At 37.3% G+C, this 13,149-nt stretch overlaps 1 long non-coding RNA gene across 1 annotated transcript in view; it reads right to left on the bottom strand.

Annotated features, from left to right (window-relative positions):
* Positions 1 to 5,601: 5,601 nt before the first annotated feature.
* The window catches only part of LOC134674245 (uncharacterized), a 158,066-nt gene continuing 150,518 nt past the window's right edge, over positions 5,602 to 13,149 (bottom strand). The window contains exon 2 of the long non-coding RNA XR_010099562.1: positions 5,602 to 5,911. This is a non-coding gene — a long non-coding RNA (uncharacterized LOC134674245). The remainder of the gene's footprint in view (positions 5,912 to 13,149) is intronic.

Genomic DNA, 13,149 nt, shown 5'->3' with positions numbered 1-13,149 from the left:
TAATAAAGTATTTGTATTTTGTATTTGTATTTGTATGAAGGAGCTTTCTTTCATGCATCGGCATTGTGGTCAAATATTTTGTTAAAAATCGTCGTCACGTCGACGGCGTAACATTTAGGAACTGAACTAAAAGACTAACTACAGCGGCTATTATACAAATGTAGTTAATTATTAATTTCCTAGAAATATTTCTATAGTATAATACTAGACCTTTTTCGATACAACTACTTAAAAAATCCTATGATATTGTGGTGCCGCATTTGTTTCAAAAGTTTGTAAGTAACCAAAACTTTTTTGTTTCATTTGGGCTTTATTTTAGCAACAAGTTGCCATTTTTTTAAGTGAAAGTAAACGGCAGGTAGACGCCATCTAGTGCGCCCGGGTAATCCTGTATTTGCTGCCAGCCGGCTTACCCTACCCGCCTGACTGCGCGACGGACAGGATTAAGATAAACATTTACATTGGAATTTTGGAAAAAAATCGCGCGTCTATTGTTTTCTTGTGTTTGCTTAACTACGTCGCTTTCGGGTGCATGCTTCTAATTATTTTGGTACTTAATAATCAGTCTGCTTCCTCATGATGAGGAGACTTCAAAAATAGGTACACGCCATAAGTTTCGTTTTGAATTACATTAATCAATAGTTTACCAAATTATTACTTCTGATATTAACTAGAAGTTGAATGAAAAAATACGATATCGGGTCATATTGTTAATAAGTTTTTAAACCAAAATCATAAACAACACAGCGAGTCTAGCACATTGATAATTATAATTATAAATTTAAAAATTACCTACACTACTGTACTACTGTAGGTACACTGAGAGAAAAATCATCACCAGGAATTAAAAAACAGTTCTGTACTGGGGGAAAAAATGAATCTTTAGTAATAATTATGGACGTTTCACTATTTCTGTAAAGTTTATTTATTTCTACAAACAGCTCAGTAATCCCAAATATAATTTCAACAAACAGATAATAGAAATTGCAAGAACTAATAGAAATCGCAAAAGTCAATTTGTTCCTATTAGTAAACTCTCCTTGTCCCCGGATTAAGTTTATTTTTGTAATTCTAAGTGTATTTTTGTTGTACTTTTCTCTCAGTGTAGTGCAGTTTTTAATTTATCCCTACAATGCTGTATTAAAATTCTTCCTAACAGTCAGTTAATCAAATTATTACTAAAGCTCCGCCATCCCTACCATCAATTATTCATTCCTATCATTATTCGGTGCACAAACGCACCGTCCCCTGCCCCTATGGGCACAATACACCGCGGATGCTCATTTGATTCAGGAAACCCGATATTTTACTACGGGCATTGTTTAAACAATTGCGTAAGTGATTGTACTAGAGCACCTTGTGGACCCCAACTGCTAAAGGGAACCAAGCATTTTTAGCTCACTTTTGTTAAATAACCGGCCAAGTGCGAGTCGGGCTCACGCACGAAGGGTTCCATACCATCACGCAAAAAAATCACGTTTGTTATATGGGAGCCCCACTTAAAGTTTTTTTTTAACCCTTTTTTAGTATTTGTTGTTATAGCGGCAACAGAAATACCTACATAAACTGTGAAAATTTCAACAGACAGACACTGGAGTCTTAGTAATAGAGTCCCGTTTTTACTCTTTGGGTACGGAACCCTAAAAAAAAGTAGCGGGCTCAATTAAGGAAGCTTCGATTCTTATGGTATTAAGAGAAAACAGTACAACTGTACTCGTATACTTACTCTTTAAATTTAAAAAACTAAGTGACGACTGTGGACATTCTTCATCCAGAGCTCTCCAAGCCGCTCTATCTTGGGCCCAGTGTATGCTGACCTGTAGCCACATAGCCTAACTAAATAAATTGTATATTTTTTTGTAAATAAAAATTGGTGTGATGAATAACATCATCCCTGGCCATCCCGCGAGTATTGAGCGAGCATACGTTCCGCGTTACTCCGGCGCCGGGGGGCAGCTATCAGGTTACCCTGCCCACCCTAGGCTATTACAGCCGCTTACCGACTGCAAGTCACTCCAACACTGGACCAACAGAAGTTGGCACTTTGATAGTGTAGTTATTAAGGTCTTCATGTCACAGTATACTGGTGGTATGCGGCAAATGAGCAATGGGAATATTCGACCTCTATCTATTCTTTTAATTCACAAACAATTTTGATTTGACTATCAGCGCTGACCCGCCATCATTTGATCTCGATGACCGTAACTACACTTAATACATACTTGAGGCGACAGAATGAAAGTTTTGTGAATACGAGTATCGGACGAGTATAGAGTCTGACTGAAAAAAGTTTACAGCGATTTTGATAGCCCACGCAGTGCAGGTGTTATTATAAACGTCAAACGTCTATGAATTTATGACGTATAAATAACAGTTGCACTGCGTGGGCTACCAAAATCGCTGCAGACTTATAATGGTGTAACTCTAGTTACATCTCATAGAGTTCATTAAGTCTAAGTGTGAGAGAAAACTTAACCAACCAATTTTCTGAGTACCTACCTAGTTATAACACTTTAAACTCTCGCGTTTTGTACACATATAATACCGTTTGTGTAATTGAATATACCTACCTAGTTGCGCAATTGTCTACGGAACAGTAATGGTTGTGGTTCATACCTCAACCATTTTATCCTTGTCGATAATTTAAGGCCTTATGCAGTAAATTTAAGGTAAATTTCGAGCAATATCGAATTACCTTCCCTGTACCCATCGATATAGGGTTTCACATCTACAAGTGGGTAACAATTGTACACAATGCAATGATGGAGAATCGAGAATCACATACTTAGTCAGGGGACATCATCATTACGTCGTTCGAAGACCGGAAACCGTTGACGACGGCGCCACGCTACACTTCAGGCTTCATTCTGAGTGTAACAAAAAATACTCTAAATATTTACACTTTATAATTAGCATATGCTTTAAGACAGTAAAGTGAGGAAGAATTGGTATCATCTCAAAATAGATTATGACAGGAGCTATACATCTACTACACTAAATCTACTATAAATCTAAGACATCGGATTGGAGGTATAGTCATAAATGTGATGTTAATATGTGCTGGGCTATAATTATCATTATTGATGATTTATATGATAGAATCTCTTTGGCTACCTCAGTGGAATGGCAACCTAAGACCAAGCTGAGGATGGGCCGAGATCACTGACTGTAGTAACTGTTAACTGACAGTTCATAAACCTTATTACAAAAGGCACAAGGCCGACCAATGGCCAGTTAGGAGTGTTGCTGATACACACACAACACGTAGGTAGATATATCCCACTGCGGCTGCGTCATTGGTACCTATAGCCTACCTGTTGTATAGGGTCCACTAACAATGATTAATATTGCACCTTTCACATCAATTATCTAATAGATCACTGCACAATAAATAAGAAAACATCTCCCATGAATATCGTAAATCCCTTATTTTCCACAAATCCTTCAGACTCGCCTGGCGGGTCGTGTGGTTTCCGCCCGAGCGGCGTTTTGACGAGTATTGACGAGTAACGCAAGGAGCTAACGCACAAACACAATATACACAACTCATGCAGTGTATTAACTACTGCTGCAAGTTTGGGAAATTTTAATTTCAAATATGGCACGAAAGACATGTATGTGTACACTGTGTATGTGTACTCGTATGCATGAGAAAGGAAGTTAATTTCGCCTAAAACCTGAAGTTTTTAAATGCTGACCGACATGTTGAATTAGAGTTGGTATACCAAATCTTGTAATCTCACCAGTCTATGTAGGTACTTTCACTGGAAAATTTGGTTGTACGAGACATTTTATAGTTTTCTATGCTATAACAATTATATACTGTTACGTTCAACTATTCAGTGTTACGAGTAAATAAGCTTAAATTTTATTCTAGAAAGCGCTGCGGCGCTGCTATGATCTGTGTCGTTTCAATGAGTTAATGTTGGGTTTTAACTGCCACATGCCTACCATTAGTAAATGGCGCGGAGCGTGTTGAATGTTTTAATATGCGTATGTTGTTATAATTTAATGAATTATAAGGAAATATTTTTTTAAGTATAATTTATATTGTCAATAAAGACATTCAGCTCAAAGTGCTGGCGTAAATATTTATAGTGTGTCACAGACCACACATTTCGCTCATAAATAGAAAACGGCTTCCACTATATTGTTATCTTGCAGAAACGTGTTCTATAACAACTGCATAAGTCAGGTTTCCCGTAACCACTGTCGATCAAGATACGAGCTTGGCAAATGAGATTTGATGCAATATGACGAAGTATTGTGGCGCGGTGGTGTGTGAGACCGCGAGGCGATGAATTACGCGGGTAATTGTGGTAAGTCCCGATGTGGGTGTGGAAAATAATTGCACAAATATAATGCACAATTTTATGCACTGCCTGCTTCAGTCAGGGTGGTCGATAAGATGAATCTTCATTCTACAAACTTTTTGAAACGTTATTGATAATTTTGTATCATATTTCATAGGTATTCTTTTATCGTTTCAGCATTAGATCGACGACGACGAGTTCTGCCTACCATCCATACTTATTATATAGTCCGTCTAAGCTAATTCTGCACTGAGTTTGGAAGAACAAAGTGTGGAGCCTCAAAACCTCATTCGATTGTTTTCCATTTCTAGCACCAAGAAATACAATTCCATAATGATTCATTCAATCATAAGGATTAAAAAATAAATAAAGTAGGTACTTGGCATTAAACGCTTATTAATTAAGTCTTCTCAACGGCAGTAAAAGTGACTTTGCAAAGGAGAAAGTCTTAAAAATGTTTTTTTACTGAAAAATGATTAACACATACGTCACTTCCCATTTAAACGAAAGAGCAGCGCGGGCTGCGCGGGCGCCGGCGCACGCTTCGCTGGAGACTTCTTGCCAATTTTGTTGCCTATCCAAGTGTGCATGAGCAAAAAATGCTTGGCCATTGTCGTCCGTGATAAGACTTGCGTCAGAGCCTTTTTTTGAGGCAAATTCGGCGTGGTTTCAAGATTAATCGTGACATAAGTAGTAATAACAAGGCCACTTTTGTAGAAATTGAGAATGTCACCAATAAAATCATGGTTTGCTTTTCATAATAAGTCTTTTAAGTATACCTACTTACTTACTGTTGTGGCGCAACGACCCGAAGTGGGTCTTTTTATTTTATTTATTTATTAAAGTACATCCACATCATACATATTATTACTTACGCTAAAACATTTTACATGGTAATAAATACTGATACATATGACAATCACGGAGTACATAACATTGATAAATTATTACAGTGAGATCAAACTTAACCTAAAACTATACAATTAAATCTAAGAATTATACTAATTAATTAACTATAACTATAAAACTACAAACAACACGGATCTCTTTTTTTTTATAATGAGAGAACGACCAACTAAATAATTATAAAATTATTCACTTATTTTTTTTCCCAATATTTTGTTTTTGAACGGGGGTCCTCCAACACCTATAAGACCGCCATGCTTCTCTGTCCAAAGCCGTTTCCGTCTGTGTGTTGACTTTTAAAAAAAAGCGGCCAAGTGCGAGTCGGACTCGCCCATGAAGGGTTCCGTAACAGCAAGTAACATAATAAAATTGCAGTTTACGGTTTATGACGTATTAAAAAAAAACTACTTACCAAATCTTGTTCAAACCAATTTTCGGTGGAAGTTTGCATGGTAATGTACATCATATATTTGTTTTAGTTTTATCATTCTCTTATTTTAGAAGTTACAGGGGGGGGGGGGGACGACACATTTTACCACTTTGGAAGTGTCTCTCGCGCAAACTATTCAGTTTAGAAGAAAATGATATTAGAAACCTCAATATCATTTTTGAAGACCTATCCATAGATACCCCACACGTATGGGTTTGATGAAAAAAAAATTTTTGAGTTTCAGTTGTATGTATGGGGAACCCTAAAAATTTATTGCTTTTTTTCTATTTTTGTATGAAAATCTTAACGCGGTTCACCAAATACATCTACTTACCAAGTTTCAACAGTATAGTGCTTATAGTTTCGGAAAAAAGTGGCTGTGACATACGGACGGACAGACAGACAGACAGACAGACAGACATGACGAATCTATAAGGGTTCCGTTTTTTGCCATTTGGCTACGGAACCCTAAAAATAGCCCCTTATCTACTGGTTTTTAATAATTAAGAACTGCCTAATGTTCCTGTGTATTGTTTTGAGGATAGTCACATTAAACCAATATATAGGTAAGATAGGTCCGTTAGGTTGCTTCAGATGCCCGAAGGGCAAACTGCCCAGAAATAGGATCCCCGCGTAGCGAGGCTCCGTCGACTCAGGGAACGAGTCAAAGATTTTCACGTTTGACGATATGCCTAGGAATTTCACGATATGCCTGATCTTACGATCGGTCGCCGACATCTATACTTAATACAAAAACAGTGATGTCCTTTCGTTTTTCGTTTCTAGTACATTAGGCGCCGGTGTCCGTCATTGCCCATTCTTTGTTCGGCACTTGTAAGGGAATGTGATATGGCGTGTAATCCTATCCGAAATGCGACATGTACCTATTGGCTATTTTATAAACAATCCGTACAATATAATCTTTCTTGCGTGGATTAGATAAGGGCCATTGATTATATAGTGTGTGTTTGATTTTATTATACTCAGAAGTGATGATGTATTTAGATGCGTATAAAAGTGACCGTAGTACAGTCGCGCATACTGCAGTACTTTGGCCATGTCTCTAGGCGAGATAACGACTCCATAGAGCGACTGGTCGTACAAGGAAGAGTGGAGAGAACCAGATCGCGCGGCAGATCACCTAAAATGCGCTGGACTGACCAAATAAAATCCGCAGTGGGAAACCGCGTATCTGACTGTGCCGGACAGTCTGCCAACAGGGACAGATGGCGGGTGATCGTGCGAAGAGCTGTGTCCGCCTCTACTACCGATGCGGACGCCTCAACGTGACCACGACCGCTCTGTCAAGAGCGATACGACAGAGAAGAAGAACAGGCGCTCCTATACTATATTGAGATGTAGGTATGTAGCCACGATAAATAGGTAACTACTAATTATAAATTTAATTAAACTCTTACTTACTTAGTTGACCGAGCATTAGTGAAACGGAGACCGGCGTGGGCAAAAAACCTTTCGTAGGTAATACTTAAGATGTCCGGATGTACCTACATCTGACCTACAATGACCTGCATAGAGATCAAGAACAGTCTGCAACGATTATGATAGCACACGCAATGCAAGTGTTATTTATACATCATAATTTCATAGAAGTTTGACGTTTAAAATAACACTTGCACTGCGTATGCTATCAAAATCGTTGCAGACTTGTCTTGGTCTAACTCTACCTACCTAGTGTGTTCCTCGAGTGTTGCAAGTTAAGTTATAAGTTATTTTGACATATAAAAATCATTTATTTACAAACAAAATATATACAGTGGTATTACTAAACGAAATTAATAACTAGCTTAAGTCTAAAATAGGCCCTTGAAGCATTGTACCAAAGATACTGGCGGCATTTTCTCGCTGTATCGCAACGCTGATACGTTGTGCGAGGTAGCTGCCAGCTCTTCGGTCACCAGTTACGTCAACCAGACGCTTCGCGATTTCTGCGAACAACTTGTGCGCGCTGGGACCCCATGGACCTTGAGTTTCAACTCTATTTATTCTTTCAAATCTTGACATCAAGTGCCCCGCAGTTGTTGCTTCTATCGTGGCTAACTGGAAATCAGTAAAAAATAATGTCGAAGAACTTTTACTTTCTGTCCAATTCCAATATTATGTTAGGATTAAGTAAATAGTGTGGTTTTTGCGAGTGATGCCGGCGCAAAGTCAACATGGAGGCACTCACGCGCTGTTTAGAAAATAAAGAGGTTCGCGAAACTTCATGTGGCAGATTTTGGTGAACATGCTCTATTCCACACGTTTAAGGGTCAACAGAAAACTGTGTTACGTCTTTCCTGTAGACATACACAAGAGGTAAGGACTATAAAGGTTAATTTTCTTATTTAACCCTTATCCACGTGAAAAGGTCCTCCTTTTATTTAGAGAACTAAGGACTGTATCGTTTATTATAAATACAGATAAAACCTGGTCTAACTGTTGACCTGTGTATTATTTTGTATTACTATGTTCTTAAGGTATAATCTGGAGGTATTTTTAAGCCATATGTGATATAAGAAGGTTTTACATTTATTTTATTTTAGGGACTTTATGATGATTTTAATACCCTCTAGCAAATGTAATCCCACCAAAAACATAAATGTAAAAAAGGAGAGCCAAGTTCAATACAAAAATTATGCTTGGCTGTGGGGCTCGCCGCAAAAAGAATGGAGATCTAAATGAGTGCCACTGCCAAGTTCTATGCAAAATCCAAATATATATTTATAGGAACAAAATAACATTATAAACAAGTATTAAACTCTATTTCTTTGCTTTATTGGATACCTATAACAATTGCTGTTATTTAAAAAATGTGAGATCTTAAAGTAGGTTAGATTTGACTTGGCCAGTTTTCATTATATCAATCATTTTATATATATTGTAATTCTGATAAAACCTGGCCAAGCCAAATCTAACCTACTTTAAGATCTCACATTTTTTTAAATAACAGCAATTGTTATACGTAGGTATCCAATAAAGCAAAGAAATAGAGTTTAATACTTGTTTATAATGTTATTTTGTTCCTATAAATATATATTTGGATTTTGCATAGAACTTGGCAGTGGCACTCATTTAGATCTCCATTCTTTTTGCGGCGAGCCCCACAGCCAAGCATAATTTTTGTATTGAACTTGGCTCTCCTTTTTTACATTTATGTTTTTGGTGGGATATCAATACTTTTTGTAAAGAAAACTAGGCAGGTATTGAGATTTAATGTATTTTCTTGTGTTTCCGCTGTATGGTTTTTACTTCTGTTCTTTGTATAATTATGTGGTGCCGCGCGCCGCCGACGACACACCGTTGGCCGGTTGTTTAGAGCGTATTACAAGTTTTTTGTATGGGGACACCACTTATTTTTTGACTAAACTTTATTTTAATATAGAAAATATAATAATACATATATTGGGGTAGTTTCAAATATCTGCTTGTAACGGTTCCAACGCTACAATAATTTTTTTTTTTTGTATGGGGACTCCCCCTATTTTTTAACTTTTTTTTATTTTTAGATTTTTTCCTACGCTTACACACAATAACCGAGCTGGATTCCAAATTTCATCCTTCTAGGTCATCTGGAAGTAGGTTAGGTTTAGGTACTTATATGTCAGTCCCAATAAAAAATGTTTTTTTTGTATGGGGACCCCCCCTATTTTTAAACTTTATTTTATTTTTAGATTTTTTCCTACGGTTACATACAATAACCGAGCTGGATTCCAAATTTCATCCTTCTAGGTCATCTGGAAGTAGGTTAGGTTTAGGTACTTATATGTCAGTCCCAATAAAAAGTGGTTTTTTTGTATGGGGACCCCCCCTATTTTTTAACTTTATTTTATTTTTAGATTTTTTCCTACGGTTACACACAATAACCAAGCTGGATTCCAAATTTCATCCTTCTAGGTCATCTGGAAGTAGGTTAGGTTTAGGTACTTATATGTCAGTCCCAATAAAAAGTGGTTTTTTTGTATGGGGACCCCCCCTATTTTTTAACTTTATTTTATTTTTAGATTTTTTCCTACGGTTACACACAATAACCAAGCTGGATTCCAAATTTCATCCTTCTAGGTCATCTGGAAGTAGGTTAGGTTTAGGTACTATAAGTCATAAGTCAGTCTTAAAATTTACGACTTTTTGACCTTCATACCTTTATAACCGTTTGAGCTAGCTTCATGAAATTTGGGCTTCTAGATATCCTTATGGATATAATTAAACACAACGTCAAAGATGTTTTGAGTTATAGAAGGGTCAAAAGTGGCACCAAGTGGTTCGTGTAATATTACACTCGGCGCTGGCTAGCCAGTTCCTTTGCTTGAACTTGGCTTGACACGCTGCCGCGTGTCTAGATTCGGACAAGCCTATCGAGCTTAATTTGAGACTATTTCACCGATTCCTTGGTCCGATTTAAAGAAACAAAAGGTTAATATGCTGCCAAAATATGCCATCTAAGTGTCCTTTTCATGATTGCTCAATTGAACATCCACAGAATAAATGTGGTGAACTTTTATCTTTACATGAAAACGACTTTTTATGCAACATTTTGGATTCCCGTCAAATTCTGACGCCAGCGAAATGAGGGAAACAGCTAAAAGAATCTACGGAAATCCAAAGCCTAACGGACATTCATGGCGTTGAACCATGGCTAGAACAGGTCGATAGAAACGCTCCATGATGGTTATATTGTATACCAAAGTCGGGGTTGTCGTAAGTAACATGCCATATTCTCTAAAAGGCCACCAAGCACAGATCCAAAACTTTTTTTCCAACTAAAAGAAATGATTAGACTATGCCCAGATGTTTCGCTTTACGATTCATATGTAATTGCTGTTTACATAGTACGATTTTTTTGTGTAATATCTCGTCTTGTTCGTAAACCGTAAATTTTCTTGTAGTATTTGTCCAAAATCGTTGTAGTTAATCGGGAGGATTGGGTAAATATTGTCCAAACCATATGCTTTACGTGATCTCCCAGGACGAAATGTTACTTATTATTAAAGCACAAATTAAACTATATGTGTAATTTTTTAATAAAAATATAATACCAGGAAAAACGGCTAAGTAAAGTTGTATTCATAACAAACGATACAGTCCTTATGATAAAATCATTACTTATATGGGCACGTAATTGTGGGCACAAGCTGTTAACTATTGCCCACAGGAGAGAAAACTAGTGTGTTCGCGCGAACTGTACATTTTTGTGTCACTTAAAAGTGACATCGGGATAGACTTAGACCAAGACAAGTCTGCAACGATTTTGATAGCATACCTACGCAGTGAAAGTGTTTATTTATACGTCATAATTTCAGTGAAGTTTGACGTCTAAAATAACACTCGCACTGCGTGTGCTATCAAAATCATTGCAGACTTTCCTTGGTCACACGTTGGACACGAACATTACGTGATAGGTATCTATATATACATATCCAAAAGCACCAAGCTACATTTCTGCATTGGTACCTTTACAATGAAGCCATTTTTAATAAGACTTTTTTAACAGCTTATCTCAAATATCTCGATTATCTGTGAGACGATCTTAGGGATGAATTTAAGACGCGCCTCGCGTCTGTAACAATAGGCCAGTTGGCACTTAGTAGCTATAAATGCAAAAAAAACATACCGACTGGAATCAAAACACGTTATTACATTATTTAAAATTAAATTTACTCTGGATTTAGATATTCCTGCGCTTTAGCTTGGTAATGTGTCGGTTTGTTAGGGTTCCGTACCCAAAGGGTAAAACGGGACCCTATTAGTAAGACTTCGCTGTTAGGGTTCCGTACCCAAAGGGTAAAACGGGACCCTATTACTAAGACTTCGCTGTCCGTCCGTCCGTCCGTCCGTCCGTCCGTCCGTCCGTCCGTCTGTCTGTCACCAGGCTGTATCTCACGAACCATGATAGCTAGACAGTTGAAATTTTCACAGATGATGTATTTCTGTTGCGGCTATAACAACAAATACTTGTGGTGTCACCTCTATACATCAATAATCTTTGTTGTAACCTTCGTGTATTTAAGGAGGAACATTAGAAATATAGTCAGTATTATTCCAGCATTCGCTTGTTTCATTACTCATCCTTTCCGAACCTTACATACTAAAAACAGAATAAAATAAAGACTTAAGTGGGGCTCTCATACAGCAAACGTGATTTTTGACCAAAGTTAAGCAACGTCGGGCGTGGTCAGTACTTGGATGAGTGACCGTTTTCTTTTTGCATTTTTTCCGTTTTTTTTGCTTTATGGTACGGAACCCTTCGTGCGCGAGTCCGACTCGCACTTGCCCGGTTTTTAATATTAAGACTATTAAGATATCTGCATTATAGGGTAGACTCGGACTAATCTAGGTCTCACTTGCACTGACAACGTGTGGAAATGTCATCATTAATGTAAAATTTCTATGAATTACCATTATAAAGACATTCCCACACTGTTTTCCATTATGTGCAATGTTGATTTAAACGGACTCTATCAGTTTGTCTCTTTTACAAAACCCTTTTCAAATAATTGTAAGCAACCGCATGTCTTTTTGCATGTAGATATGTATTTTCTAATGTCTTAACTGTCATTAATATCGTTCAATATATAATAAACTGTAGGTAACATACGTACAAAGCCATTCTTTTTGTAAAACTTGAGAGGTGTTTCCTTAATAGCCATACAATTTTACTTCTACCTTTACCTATTTCATTTTGGTATAAGTCATCAATTAAATCAGTATTGTGGTATTTCATATTAATTCAATTATTTTCAACAATAACTTCTAATTGCTTGTAACATAATACGAAAACCGTAACCGCCGTAAACCTAAAATTAGTATCTGTATCTATCGAAATTAATTACTTAACGAAATCCATTTACGAAATGATTGCCACAGAGCTGACGGGTATTCAACCGAATTCGACGTTCTCCCTTCGATATTCAAATTTAAATGGATTCTGCGGTAGGCGGGGCTTACGCGAGGCGTTATCTCCCTCCACCAATCAGAGCTGAAGGATTACCCTCCAAGGATAACAAGGAGCTGCGATTGGTGCATATAATGACATGTCCTTGCCATCCTTACTTCCTTAGAATGATAGCAACCTAGTTCATAAGGTCCTATGTTTGCTTCGTTTTAAGAGAGCATAAGCTGTTTTATTTTAGAATAGGAAAGCTATGTTCATCTCTGTCAGTTGTTGACGATGCCATTGTTGTGTCGAGGGAGAAAGGAGATGATCAATCAACGGATATTGATTTATGGAATCACAGATTAGATTTATGAGGATTGGTTTGTGGGTGGTTCTTTGTTAAAATGTCTGTTGAAAATATTATACATAGTTATTATGTATATTTTATAGGCCATCATGCCATAAAATCCTTGATGGTTAAACCAATACCAATGGTCAGCCAAGAAAGTGGTCTACCACTTTTCGACTCTATCATCTGATTGATACAGTCGAAAAGTGGTAGACCACTTTCTTGGCTGACTGTACCTAAGTAGGTAGTAGTAAGTAGAAGATTGGCGCCTTCAGCCTTT

Source organism: Cydia fagiglandana, chromosome 19 (assembly GCF_963556715.1).
Source record: "Cydia fagiglandana chromosome 19, ilCydFagi1.1, whole genome shotgun sequence".
Classification (NCBI taxonomy): Eukaryota; Metazoa; Arthropoda; class Insecta; order Lepidoptera; family Tortricidae; genus Cydia; species Cydia fagiglandana.
This window is presented reverse-complemented; position numbering and strand designations above follow the sequence as displayed.